The sequence below is a fragment of the Oryctolagus cuniculus genome, chromosome 13 (assembly GCF_051225735.1).
Source record: "Oryctolagus cuniculus isolate XC-2025 breed Fujian yellow rabbit chromosome 13, ASM5122573v1, whole genome shotgun sequence".
In the NCBI taxonomy this organism is placed as follows: domain Eukaryota; kingdom Metazoa; phylum Chordata; class Mammalia; order Lagomorpha; family Leporidae; genus Oryctolagus; species Oryctolagus cuniculus.
Window position 1 is genome coordinate 75,129,759 of NC_142879.1, and position 11,693 is coordinate 75,141,451.

At 42.7% G+C, this 11,693-nt stretch overlaps 1 long non-coding RNA gene across 1 annotated transcript in view; it reads left to right on the forward strand.

The window, feature by feature from the left end:
• The window catches only part of LOC127483581 (uncharacterized), a 45,412-nt gene extending 38,704 nt beyond the window's left edge, over positions 1-6,708 (forward strand). The window contains exon 4 of the long non-coding RNA XR_016219761.1: positions 6,503-6,708. This is a non-coding gene — a long non-coding RNA (uncharacterized LOC127483581). The remainder of the gene's footprint in view (positions 1-6,502) is intronic.
• Positions 6,709-11,693: the final 4,985 nt, after the last annotated feature.

The following is an 11,693-nucleotide window of genomic DNA, read 5'->3' on the forward strand; positions in this document are numbered from 1 at the left end:
GCTGAAGTGTGAGCAGCTTTAAGGACAAAAGGCAACGAACAAATGCTCTGAAAACAATGGCCAAGTGGCACCTTGGCCGACAGGATGTTCCAAATCCAAGAACCAGTGTGGGAAAACCAGCTGCTTGTCGACACATCTCACCTTATAGAGTAGATGTATTTCGCAAAGTGCGGTGCATACAAAGACGTAGGCTAAAGTTTATTTGGAGAAATAAAAGCATCGCTTTATAAGCAACCACGTGTGAATGAGCACGCTGTTCTGAATTTATAAATTAGATTTTCTTACAGAGGACTGGCAAGGGCAACAGCTACAGATCGATGCACCCAAACTTCAGCATTGACCTCTGTTCCTTTGGTAATAAAAAGCAAGCATGGCTATATGCAGTCTACACACTCTCCTACCAGGCCTGTTGTTACCTCTCTCTCTCTCTCTCTCTCTCTTTTTCCCTCCCTCCCTCTCTCTGGTGAAAAGCCAAGGAGTTGGAGGGAAAAGAAGGTGAACAAGAGAGTTTTGGCAAGGTATCCAGTGGGATGTCCTGGCCTTGAATCACTCGGAGACTTTGCATAGGAGAGTACTAGAAGTGCTGCAAGTTAAACTACACAACCATCCATTTGATGAGGAAAGTTCAGCACAAGAAATGTCCTCACTTTTTTTGTCCCCCACATAATGAACAAAATCATTGAAAGCCTGAAAGCGTGCACACTTCTGATGGGTAATACCACATGATGGAAATTTTTACTGGGTCAAACATTATGCGACCTGAATATTGGTCCCAATTCTGCTGTAAACTAGCTGTGGAGGACATTGAGCAAGGCACATGGTCCCGCTGGAACTCAGTTTCTTCATCTTTGAAACTGGAGTGTTGCATGAGATAATGTCTAAGATCTGTTCCAGTTCTAATGTCCACATTCTATTGTTCTCCTATAAGGCTTCAACAGCTGAATTAAAGCCAAGATTTTCCTTCCCGTTCCCTAATTTGTAGAGCATGCTCACAGGAAGCAATACCATTGGTGAGATTGCAATTATTTATTCCTTCATTCTTATATAGAGTGTGAAACTCAGATTGAACCTAAACCACACCCATCATTTAATAACATGCCTTGGTGGACTTAGAAAAATAATAAAATAGCTAGAAAGAAAAAGGCAGTTTGCATGATGACTGGGGAGACTCCTGCTGGTCAATGCTTCGTTGGAGAGAACAGAACCATCAGGCAAATACACACTATCCAATTACAAAGCATTAATTTTAGAGGGACAAGTGATTCTGACAGTGTTTTCTGCTTGATACTTGGATTCACCTGCCAACACTCCTGTAAGACTCGTAGTCAATCTACGAAACAGGACACCTCCCATAGAAAGAAGCCTTCCATAGCATTGACATTTAAGCCCTTTGAGAACACAAGTAGATCTGCAAGGGTAAATAAATAGCAACATTTCTGGGCTGCACTGATTGCCAGGAAGCCATATTTCCATAACAACATATATGGCAGAACCCAGCCACAGTACATGGCAGGAGTGCCAGGGACTTAACAAGCAAACTGTGTCCAGTCTGGAGACAGACTGAGACTAAACTAAAGTTGGAGACTCCCCTGACTCCAAGGGAAGGGCTGTAGATAAGTTATGCTATCAGCACAAGTGAAATGCCTAATTGGAGAAAAGGAAGAGAAGATGGCGGGTCATTGGGATAAAAAGGAGGGGAAGGGGGCAGCTCAACAAAACTCGGATTGTTGAAATGATTTTTGTTCACAGTATTGTCATAATGCATTTTATTTACCCAGAGGAAATAATAGAGAAGGAACATCAATTATCAATCAAAAAATCCACCAATTATCAATCCATCGATTGTCCTCCATCAATTATCAATCAAATCCAAACGAACACTGTGTGAGTGTTTAAGAGACTTTTACAACTGTTCTCTCCCTCCCTCTCCCCCTCTATCTCCCCCCTTCCTCTCTGCCTCCTCTCCTCTCTTCTCCTCCCTTCCACCCCCATCATTCATCCCTCTCCATAGTCTCTATCCTTTTTCTGTAATATCACCTGAAAACATGAAATATGACTTCCCAAAGACTTTGTGGCATCTGAGTGGTCCAGGCTGTATCTGCCACCCTTGCATTAGAGGTCATCTAGTTGCAGGAGATCTTCTGCCTGTCCTAGCACCTGGTGTCAAAGTGGAGCTCTAATTCTGTCAGCACTGCAGGCCTCCTCCACCAACCAGGTGTTACCAATCCTTCTCATTCATCCCTTCTGTACATTTGTATTAAACTTTTATTTTCAACAAATATTTTCAGTCCAACTATTGGTGAAAGGAATGCAAGACACAATGGGGTTTCCCTTGGATTTTCATCATGTTCCGTTCTATTGGTTTAGCTGTCTTTTATTGAGGCATTGGTATGTGCCAGGAATGGAGCTAGGTACTTGATATGCATTCATTCACCCAATCTGTACAACAAATCTTCAAAGCCTAGGGACTAAACACCCTGAATAGATAAGGAGACAGGCCCAGAAAGACTAAACAGAACCATAGTGAAAAGAAGACATTCATCGTTTGAACTCCAAGGCCTAGTATTTTTCTAGAAAAAATAGATGACAGCTGAGCTACTCTGACTGAAGCAGAGTATGGGCGGTCCAGAGTCTGCACAGAATACCATCCCTCACAGCGTGGAGAACTCTGTAGAAGTTCTGCATTGGGAAACTATTGTACTAGAGCAGGTGTTTAGCCTAGCAGGTAAGAAGTCAGTCAAGATGCCTGCAGCCCACATCAGAGTGCCTGGGTCTGAGTCCCAGTGTTGGTTCCTGATTCTAGCTTCCTGTCCATGCTGATCCTGGGAGGCGGAAAGTGATGGCTCACGTTGGGTGCTTGCCACTCATGAGAGAGACTTGGCTTGGATTCCTGGCTCCCAGCTTCAGTCTACACAGCACTGGTTGTTAAATGAGCAGATAGGAGTTTCTCTCTCTCTCTCTCTCTCTCTCTCTCTCTCTCTCTCTCTTTCTCTCTCTCCCTCTCATAAATAAACATTTTTTTAAAAAAAGAAAACTACTGCATTACCATACTCCTTTAACACCCACATAATTCAAGTCTCCTTAAATACAAAGCAGCATCTTATTAAGTAACCTAATTTCCACAGTACGGAAATGCTCTATACCATGAACACGGAGTGTGCTCAGCAAAGACATTGCTCACGCTCCATGACTTTAGGACAGAACGGCTGTCATTCTTCGCGGAGTTTCCATGGCCATCAGGTTTGATCACTGCTGCCCACAGGGGTGAGCAAGTTCTCTGTAATGTAAGACTTCAGGACGTACTTCCTAGAAATAGGCTTGACAGAGCCAGAGATTTCCAGGAGGCCATTCTCTATGGGAATTTTTGTGACATCTCTGACAAACAGAATTCAGGAATAAAAAAGGCGTGTCGGGTTAGTGGAGCACATGACTAAATACTGTCAGAGAAAGGCAGGACGGCATCAGAAAAGTAGCTATCAGGGTAGGAGGCGTAGGAGGGGTTTTACTCTAGAGGCTTCTGATGTTGGGGAAAGTGGTGCGAATCAAGCACAGGGTGAGTAAGGCAGGCATTGGGCTTCAGGCAGCACAATCTACTGCCAGGTGCTGCAAGAGGACTCTCAATGCACTCATTTTTACTACTCTTAGGTAACAAGTTGTTACTTTTTTAGTTTTTCCTCATCTTAAGTCATTGGCTGTAATCTAGGTACTGTTGGAGGCTTAATGTTAGAATATAATCATCTAGGGCCAGCGCTGTGGCTCACTTGGCTAGTCCTCTGCCTGCGGCACTGGCACTCCGAGTTCTAGTATCGGTTGAGATGCCGGATTCTGTCCCGGTTGCTCCTCTTCCAGTCCAGCTCTCTGCTGTGGCCCGGGAAGGCAGTGGAGGATGGCCCAAGTGCTTACTTAGGTCCCTGCACCCGCATGGGAGACCAGGAGAAGCACCCGGCTCCTGGATTCGGCGGCACAGCACCGGCAGTAGTGGCCATTAGGGGAGTGAACCAACGGAAGGAAGACCTTTCTCTCTGTCTCTCTCTCTCTCACTGTCTAACACTGCCTGTCAGAAAAAAAAAAAAAAAAAAAAAAAAGAAAGAATATAATCATCTGGGGGGCCGGTGCTGTGGCACAGCGGGTTATAACCCTGGTCTGGCATCCCATATGGGCACGAGTTCGAGTACCGGCTGCTACACTTCCAATCCAGCTCTCTGCTGTGGCCTGGGAAAGCAGTGGAAGATGGATCAAGTCCTTGGGCCCCTGCACCCAAGTGGGTGACCTGGAAGAAGCTCCTGGCTCCTGCCCTCTCTGTAACTCTGCCTTTCAAATCAATCAATCAATCCTTTTTTAAAAAAAAAAGGGGGGAATATAATCATCTGGGATAGGGGTTGTAAACTACAGCCAATTGGCCAAATCCAAGCCACTTCATGTCATTTTAAACTAAGTTGTGGGGCCGGTGCTGTGGTGAAGTGAGTTAATCCCTGGTCTATGGTGCTGGCATCTCTTATGGGCGCCAATTCAAGACCCGGCTGTTCCACTTCTGATCCAGCTCTCTGCTGTGGCCTGGAAAAGCAGTGGAAAATGGCCCAAGTCCTTGGGCCCCTGCACCCACGTGGGAGACCCAGAAGAAGCTGCAGGCTCCTGGCTTCGGATCAACATAGCTCTGGCCATTGCAGCCAGTTGGGGAGTGAACCAGTGGGTGGAGGACCTCTCTCTCTCTCTCTCTCTCTCTCTCTCTGCCTCTCCTCTCTCTGTGCAACTCTTACTTTCAAATAAATAAAGAATTCTTAAAAAATAAACTAAGTTGTCTTGAATAAAAGAAGGGGAGTGGGGGAACAAATTAAGTTGTACTAGAACGTAGTCATGTCCAATCGTTTGCATATTGACTATAATTACTGCATGCTACGGTGGCAAAGTTGTGACAGAGACGGTAAGGCCTGCAGAGTCTAAAACGTCGATAGCTGGTCCTTGAAAGAATGTTTGCCTACTGCTCATCCAGGGCATCTCATTCCTATCTGTGTTTCACCAAAACTTAGGTTTTAAAAAATTGTTCTATCACTATGAGAGCCCTTGTCCTGACTGTTGATGTACAACTTAATACTTTATCCCTTTTAGTATTTTTTTCTTCTACTTAATACTATTGGTTGAATTCTGTAATTAATACACAGTTATTCTTAAGTGTTGAAATTTAACTGAAAAGTGATCCCTGTTAAATATAAGAATGGGAATAAGAGAGGGAAGAGATGTACAATTTGGGACATGCTCAAGCTGACTTGCCCCAAATGGTAGAGTTAGAAACATACCAGGGGATTCCAATTCAATCCCATCAAGGTGGCATGTACCAATGCCATCTCACTAGTCCAAGTGATCAATTTCATTTCACAATTGATCATAATGATAGGACTAAGAGTCAAAGGGATCACACAAACAAGACTAGTGTCTGCAAATACTAACTGATAGAATTAAAAAGGGAGAGAATGATTCAACATGGGAAGCAGGATACACAGCAGACCCATAGAATGGCAGATGTCCTAAACAGCACTCTGGCCTCAGAATCAGCCCTAAAGGCATTTGGATCTGGCTGAAGAGCCCATGAGAGTATTTCAGGCATGGAAAGCCAAGACACTCTGGCAAAAATAAATATATAAAGAGGACTTAAATGAAAGATCTCTGCAAGCGAGATCCCAGAGGAAAGAACAGGCCGTCAAAGAAGGAGGTACCTTTCTCTGAAGGGAGGAGAGAACTTCCACTTTGACTATGACCTTGTCTAAGTAAGATCAGAGTCAGCGAACACAAAAGCCTTCCATAGCCTTGGCAACTCATGACAAGAGCCTAGGGAGATTACTGACGCCATAAACAAGAGTGTCAATTTGTTAAGTCAACAACAGGAGTCACTGTGCACTTACTCCTCATGTAGGATCTCTGTCCTTAATGTGCTGTTCAGTGTGAATTAATGGTATAACTAGTACTCAAACAGTATTTTACACTTTATGTTCTGTGTGGGTGCAAACTGATGAAATCTTTACTTAATATAAACTAAATCGATCTTCTGTATATAAAGATAATTGAAAATGAATCTTGATGCAAATGCAATGGGAGAGGGGTTGGGAGATGGGAGGGTTGCAGGTGGAAGGGAAGTTATGGGTGGGGAGCCATTGTAATCCATAAGCTGTACTTTGGAAATTTATATTTATTAAATAAAAGTTTAAAAAGTCATTAAAATCTGTTAGAAATTGAAAAATTGATAAAATACAAAAATATGTCATGATAATAAAAATCAACAAAAAAATTGTTCTATCAGCATTTTCAACCTTCTTTCTCTTTCTTATCTCCAAACTCTCATGTATATTTATTTGTCATATTTCCCAGCAGACCCAATTCCCAAGCACTGTAGAAATAACACCAGCTCTTAGATCCCATGAATTCAGCCTGAATGATTGAGCCCCTTTATATTTCTTCTTCTGTCTTTTTGTCTTTCTGTTTTTTGTGACATTGTTCATTCTCTTCTAAGGCTTCTCAGTTCAAAGTAATAGTCTAAAGGAGCCCAGTGATTCCCATGACTCCTGAGACTCCGCGGTGCTATCCGTGAACTTGTGATCCACCCTGCAGAGCCCATCTTCCTGCATGTTGGGAGAGCCTGATGGGATAAGGTCAGCACGAGGCTGGCACCACATTATAAAGCTCCTATTTCAATGTGTCCAATATGGCAAGGCTTTAACAGAATAAATAAAAGTCGAATCGCAATGAAGTGCTTTCAATGACATCCCTTGGAAGCCTCTTTGTGTAGAAAGAAAAAAAAATAATAAAAAAAGGCCAGGATAAGACTGTTCCTTTAAGGTAGTACCTGCAATGTACACTTTTCTTTTTTCCAATATTCACAATTAAGCCCCCTCCAAATAGCTTGCACACTGAAGTTTATAACCTCAGCCTACACAAGTCCAGTGCAAAAAGATCTACAGCCTGCAGGCAGAGCAAGGAAGCTCTTTAAAGATGAATCATTTTCATAAATGAGTGCAGAGGGAGGTTAGGCCAGGGGACAGGGAAGGTTACGTGTGTGCCTGAGATAAGGCCTCATCCATCCTCCTCTTACTGTCAGGTCTTGATGGGTGAACATTGCCTTGAGCGCCCATAAAACATGTTGTTTGCAGAAAACTTGCAGGTGGTTCATAAAAAAGTCCAAACTGTTACTGTGAAATTTATCTCCCACTGTGGGATCTGTTTATAATAGAAACGAAGGATCTCAAATAGAAATTAAGTATCTCAGCCTGACTTATATTGGCTGGGAGGATTGAAAAATTCAACCTGCTTCCCAATCGTTGTACTAAACACGTCAAAGTATTTGTATTGATGACATCTTGACAAGATACGAGTATGTTCAAAAGAAAAATCACGTCCATTGCGTGTGCAGTCCTTATCCCTGAGGTGAGAATAGGCGAGGTGAAACTTTATGGGGAGAATTTAATCAGACAACTGAACCCTTCATCACATTTTATTTCTGAAGAGTGCCAAGGATCTGTAATTTACAATTTTTCCATCTGTATGGTCAAAGTGAAAAGGACATCGCTATTTTTCTTGTTGTTAGGAGATGTCTATTATCTTGAAGCCAAAAAGATGCAGGCAGTGGTAATGTTGGCCATAATTTGAGTTATCTCCATATAGAAATGGAAGAGAAATGCTGAGACAATTCATGTAGATAATTCAGACCCTAAAACCTCTGGTACTTGAAATTAAGAGATAAGTGAAGGAGAAATGCTAAATTTTGTTTGTGTTTGTTTTTCTAGAATTGCATTTATAATTGGCACAATTTATCACATCACATGAGCACATACTTGTATAGTGGTTTTAGGTTACTGAAAATAGTTGAGGTCATAAATTTCAGATTGATGAACTTAGCACATTGATATGGAAAAATATTATGTGGAGAACAATTTATACAACCCAAGCATGTTATAACTAGAAGGGACCTTGGATAGTACACAGCCCAGAATGTCAGTCCCAATCACAGATAAGGAGTGAAAATTTGCCCCCTAAAAAAAAAAAAAATTCACTAGAAATCCCTCTACTTTCACAGTAGCTATGATCCAAGTCTTCATCCCACCCTCAATGCTATGGTTTTAACATTTGGTTCCTGAATTCATGCAGAAGTTTAAACCCCAAAGTCAGAAGCTAATGGAACTAAGAGGATGAAAACTTAATCCAATTATGGTTGCTACAGGTGTGGCCTTTGGAAAAGGATTGGACTGGGTTGGGTCATTAGGGTGTAGCTCCCATGATTAAATCCTCCTGGCTTTGCAAGCGATCACATATACATGGACTGGTGGCACCTGCTGTCTCTTGCCCTGTGATGCTCTACACAAACTCAGAACTCCGCCAGTAAGAATGACATCATCAGGGGCCAACACTGTGGGGCAGCAGGTGAAGCTGTCACTTGTAATGCCAACATTCCATATCAGAGGGCTGCTTTGCGTCCTGGTTGCTCTGCTTGCTGCTAATGTGCCTGGAAAGGCAATGGAATATGGCTCATGTACTTGGGCTCCTACCACACATGTGGGGGACCCAGATGGAGTTCCAGGTTCCTGGCTTCAGCCTGACCCAGACCCAGCTATTGCAGCCATTTGGGGAGTGAACCAACAGATGAATTATCAATCTATCTATCAATCACTCTATCTTTCAAGTAAATAAATGATTTTGTTTAAAAAAGTCATCATCAGGGGTCCAAGCAATGGGTCTGACCTGATCTTGAATGCGAACCCCCCAAAATATAGGCTAAATAAACCTCTTTCCATTGTAAAGTTTATTGCCTTGGATGCCCCACTGTAGTAATGGAAAGCTGACTCTTGCACACAAGTTCACCCAAACCTATCCCCCATGGCTTCTCACCAGGGTGGAGACACAGGCCCGGACTATAAAGTGGCCTGAAGTGTCCTACTTCTAATCCCACACAAACAGGTGAGATATGAGTGCCATGAGGAGTGACCTAAGGAAATAGCAAGAAACCATAGATGTCTCACCCCAGTATCTCCTCAGTCCTCCTGTCTACTTCTCCTTGCCTCGGATCGCACATCCTGGCTGTTGCAAGAATCGTCGTGACCTCCTTCACGTGAGGCCCTCTTTCCTCTGACCAAATGTAGTCAACGCCTCCTGCTCTCCTATAAAATTGGCACTTTCCAAGTTCTGCTTGCATCTCTCCCTGTAAAAAAAAAAAAAAAAAAAGCTAAGTTCTGAAAATCCTAGAACTTCATGTTGCCCGTTTGTTGATAGTGCTAAGTCAAAATGAGTTCGACAACTCTGGTGGAAAGTGTTATCCAAAAAGAATGAATTTATAATGATGGCGATGCAGGCATTGTGGCAACTAAAAGAAGAGCATATTTGGAAATCAAGCTATGGACTGAATACTTATGTTCCTTTAAAATTCAAATATAGAAGCCCTATTCCCCCTAAAAGGATTTTATCAGGAGGTGGATATTTAGGTAATGAAATCAGTATTTTCATAAGCAGAGATACCAGAGACTTTGCCCCCTCTTTTCTCACTTTCTCTGCCGTATGAGAGTCCAATGAGAAGTCTGCCATCTACAAAACAAGAAATGGATGCTTAACAGACTCTGGACATATCAGCACCTGATGTGGGACTCCCTAATCCTCCAAAACTGTGCAAAATAAACATTTGAGGTTTTTTGATAAAGATTTATTTATTTATTTGAAAGAGTTACACAGAGAGAAGGAGAGGCCGAGAGAGAGAGAGAGTCTTCCATCTGCTGGTTCATTCCCCAGATGGACACAATGGCCAGAGCTATACTGATCCGAAGCCAGAAGCCAGAAGCTTCTTCCAGGTCTCCCAAGTGGGTGCAGGACTTGGGCCATATTCTACAACTTTCCCAGGCCATCACAGAGAGCTGGATTGGAAGTGGAGCAACTTGGACTCAAACCACCACCCATATGGGATGCTGGCACTACAGGCAGCAGCTTTACCCACTATGCCACAGTGCCAACCCCAACATTTGTTTTTGTTGTTGTTGTTGTTTTTGGTGTTTTTTTTTTTTTTTTTGACAGGCAGAGTGGACAGTGAGAGAGAGAGAGAGACAGAGAGAAAGGTCTTCCTTTGCCGTTGGTTCACCCTCCAATGGCCGCCGCGACCAGCGCGCTGCGGCCGGCGCACCGCGCTGATCCAATGGCAGGAGCCAGGTACTTATCCTGGTCTCCCATGGGGTGCAGGGCCCAAGCACTTGGGCCATCCTCCACTGCACTCCCTGGCCACAGCAGAGAGCTGGCCTGGAAGAGGGGCAACTGGGACAGAATCTGGCACCCCGACCGGGACTAGAACCCGGGGTGCTGAATCCACCCAGTCTATGGTGGACTGTATCTGAACTAAGACAGGGGCTACACAATACTTTAAATAATCAGCCATATATTTTTATATATTTTTTGCCAGTTCTTGCCTTGCATTTCAGATATTGAAAATAAGTATCAGCCAACTGATTGGAATATTAGGTTGGAGATACCTAGCAAATAGCATAAGCCTAAAGATATTTAATCAATAGTCTCTTTTTAGAAATTTTATTTAAGGTATAGAAGTTTCATGTATTTATTATACACAGATTTAGGAACATAGCAATACTTTCCATCCTACCCTCCCTCTTGTCCATGCTCCAACCCTCCTTCCTCCTCCCTCTCCTATTCCCACCCTTACTTTATACAAAGTCCTATTTTCAGTTTACTTTTATGACTCATATGATTTACCCCAATAAGTAAAGAGTTCAACAAATAGTATAAAGAAAATAAATTGTTCTTCATTAGTGTCTTAAGATGACAGTTTGGATATCAGTTGTATACATTGTTGAACCATAGATATTTTCAAAATAGAAATGATTTCATCTGTCTTCCAGTGTTCAATACTGCTTCTAGCAAGATTCTAGCATAACTCAGCCTATTTTAATGTCACTGAGTCACTCTCCTAACCCCCAAAGATCTCAGTGAAAAGATTCCCCTCGATCTCTTTCTCATTGCAACATTTAATATCATTTAATCTCTCATTTAATATCCCATTTTAGTGTTTCAGTGCCATGGAATGCTTTCCAGTCCAAGGCCCTCCCAGGACTAGGCTTTAATAGTTGCGAACATCCCCCCCACCCCCCCTCAACAACAAAAAAAACCTAGACTCACTCATCTAGTAAACAAATAGATCTTGAGCACTCCAACATGCAAATAGCATATTAAGTAGTAGATATATTTTACATAGCCTGCAACCACGCAAATCAAGAAAGCAAACGTATGAATAGTTTTATAAGTCATGGTGTATAATACTATCAATAGTTAAGACATATAATGTGGGGCCAGCACTTGGCACAACAGGGTAAAGCCCTGGCCTGCAGCACTAGCATCCCATAAGAGCACCGGTTCAAGTCCCTGCTGGTGCACCTAGGAGAGCAACAGAGGATGGCCCTGCACCCATGTGGAAGAGCTGGAAGAAGCTCCTGACTCCTGGCTTCAGATCTGCTCAGCTCTGGCTATAGAGGCCAATTGGAGAGTGAACCAGCAGATGAAAGACCTCTCTCTCTACCTCTCTGTAACTCTTTCAGATAAGTAAATTCAAAAAAAAAATCTTTAAAAAAAACTTATATAGTGCTTACTACCACAACTAAAAGTACTATGCTAAGAACATTACTTAAAATAACTGATTTATTCCCACAATACTGTACAGTGTT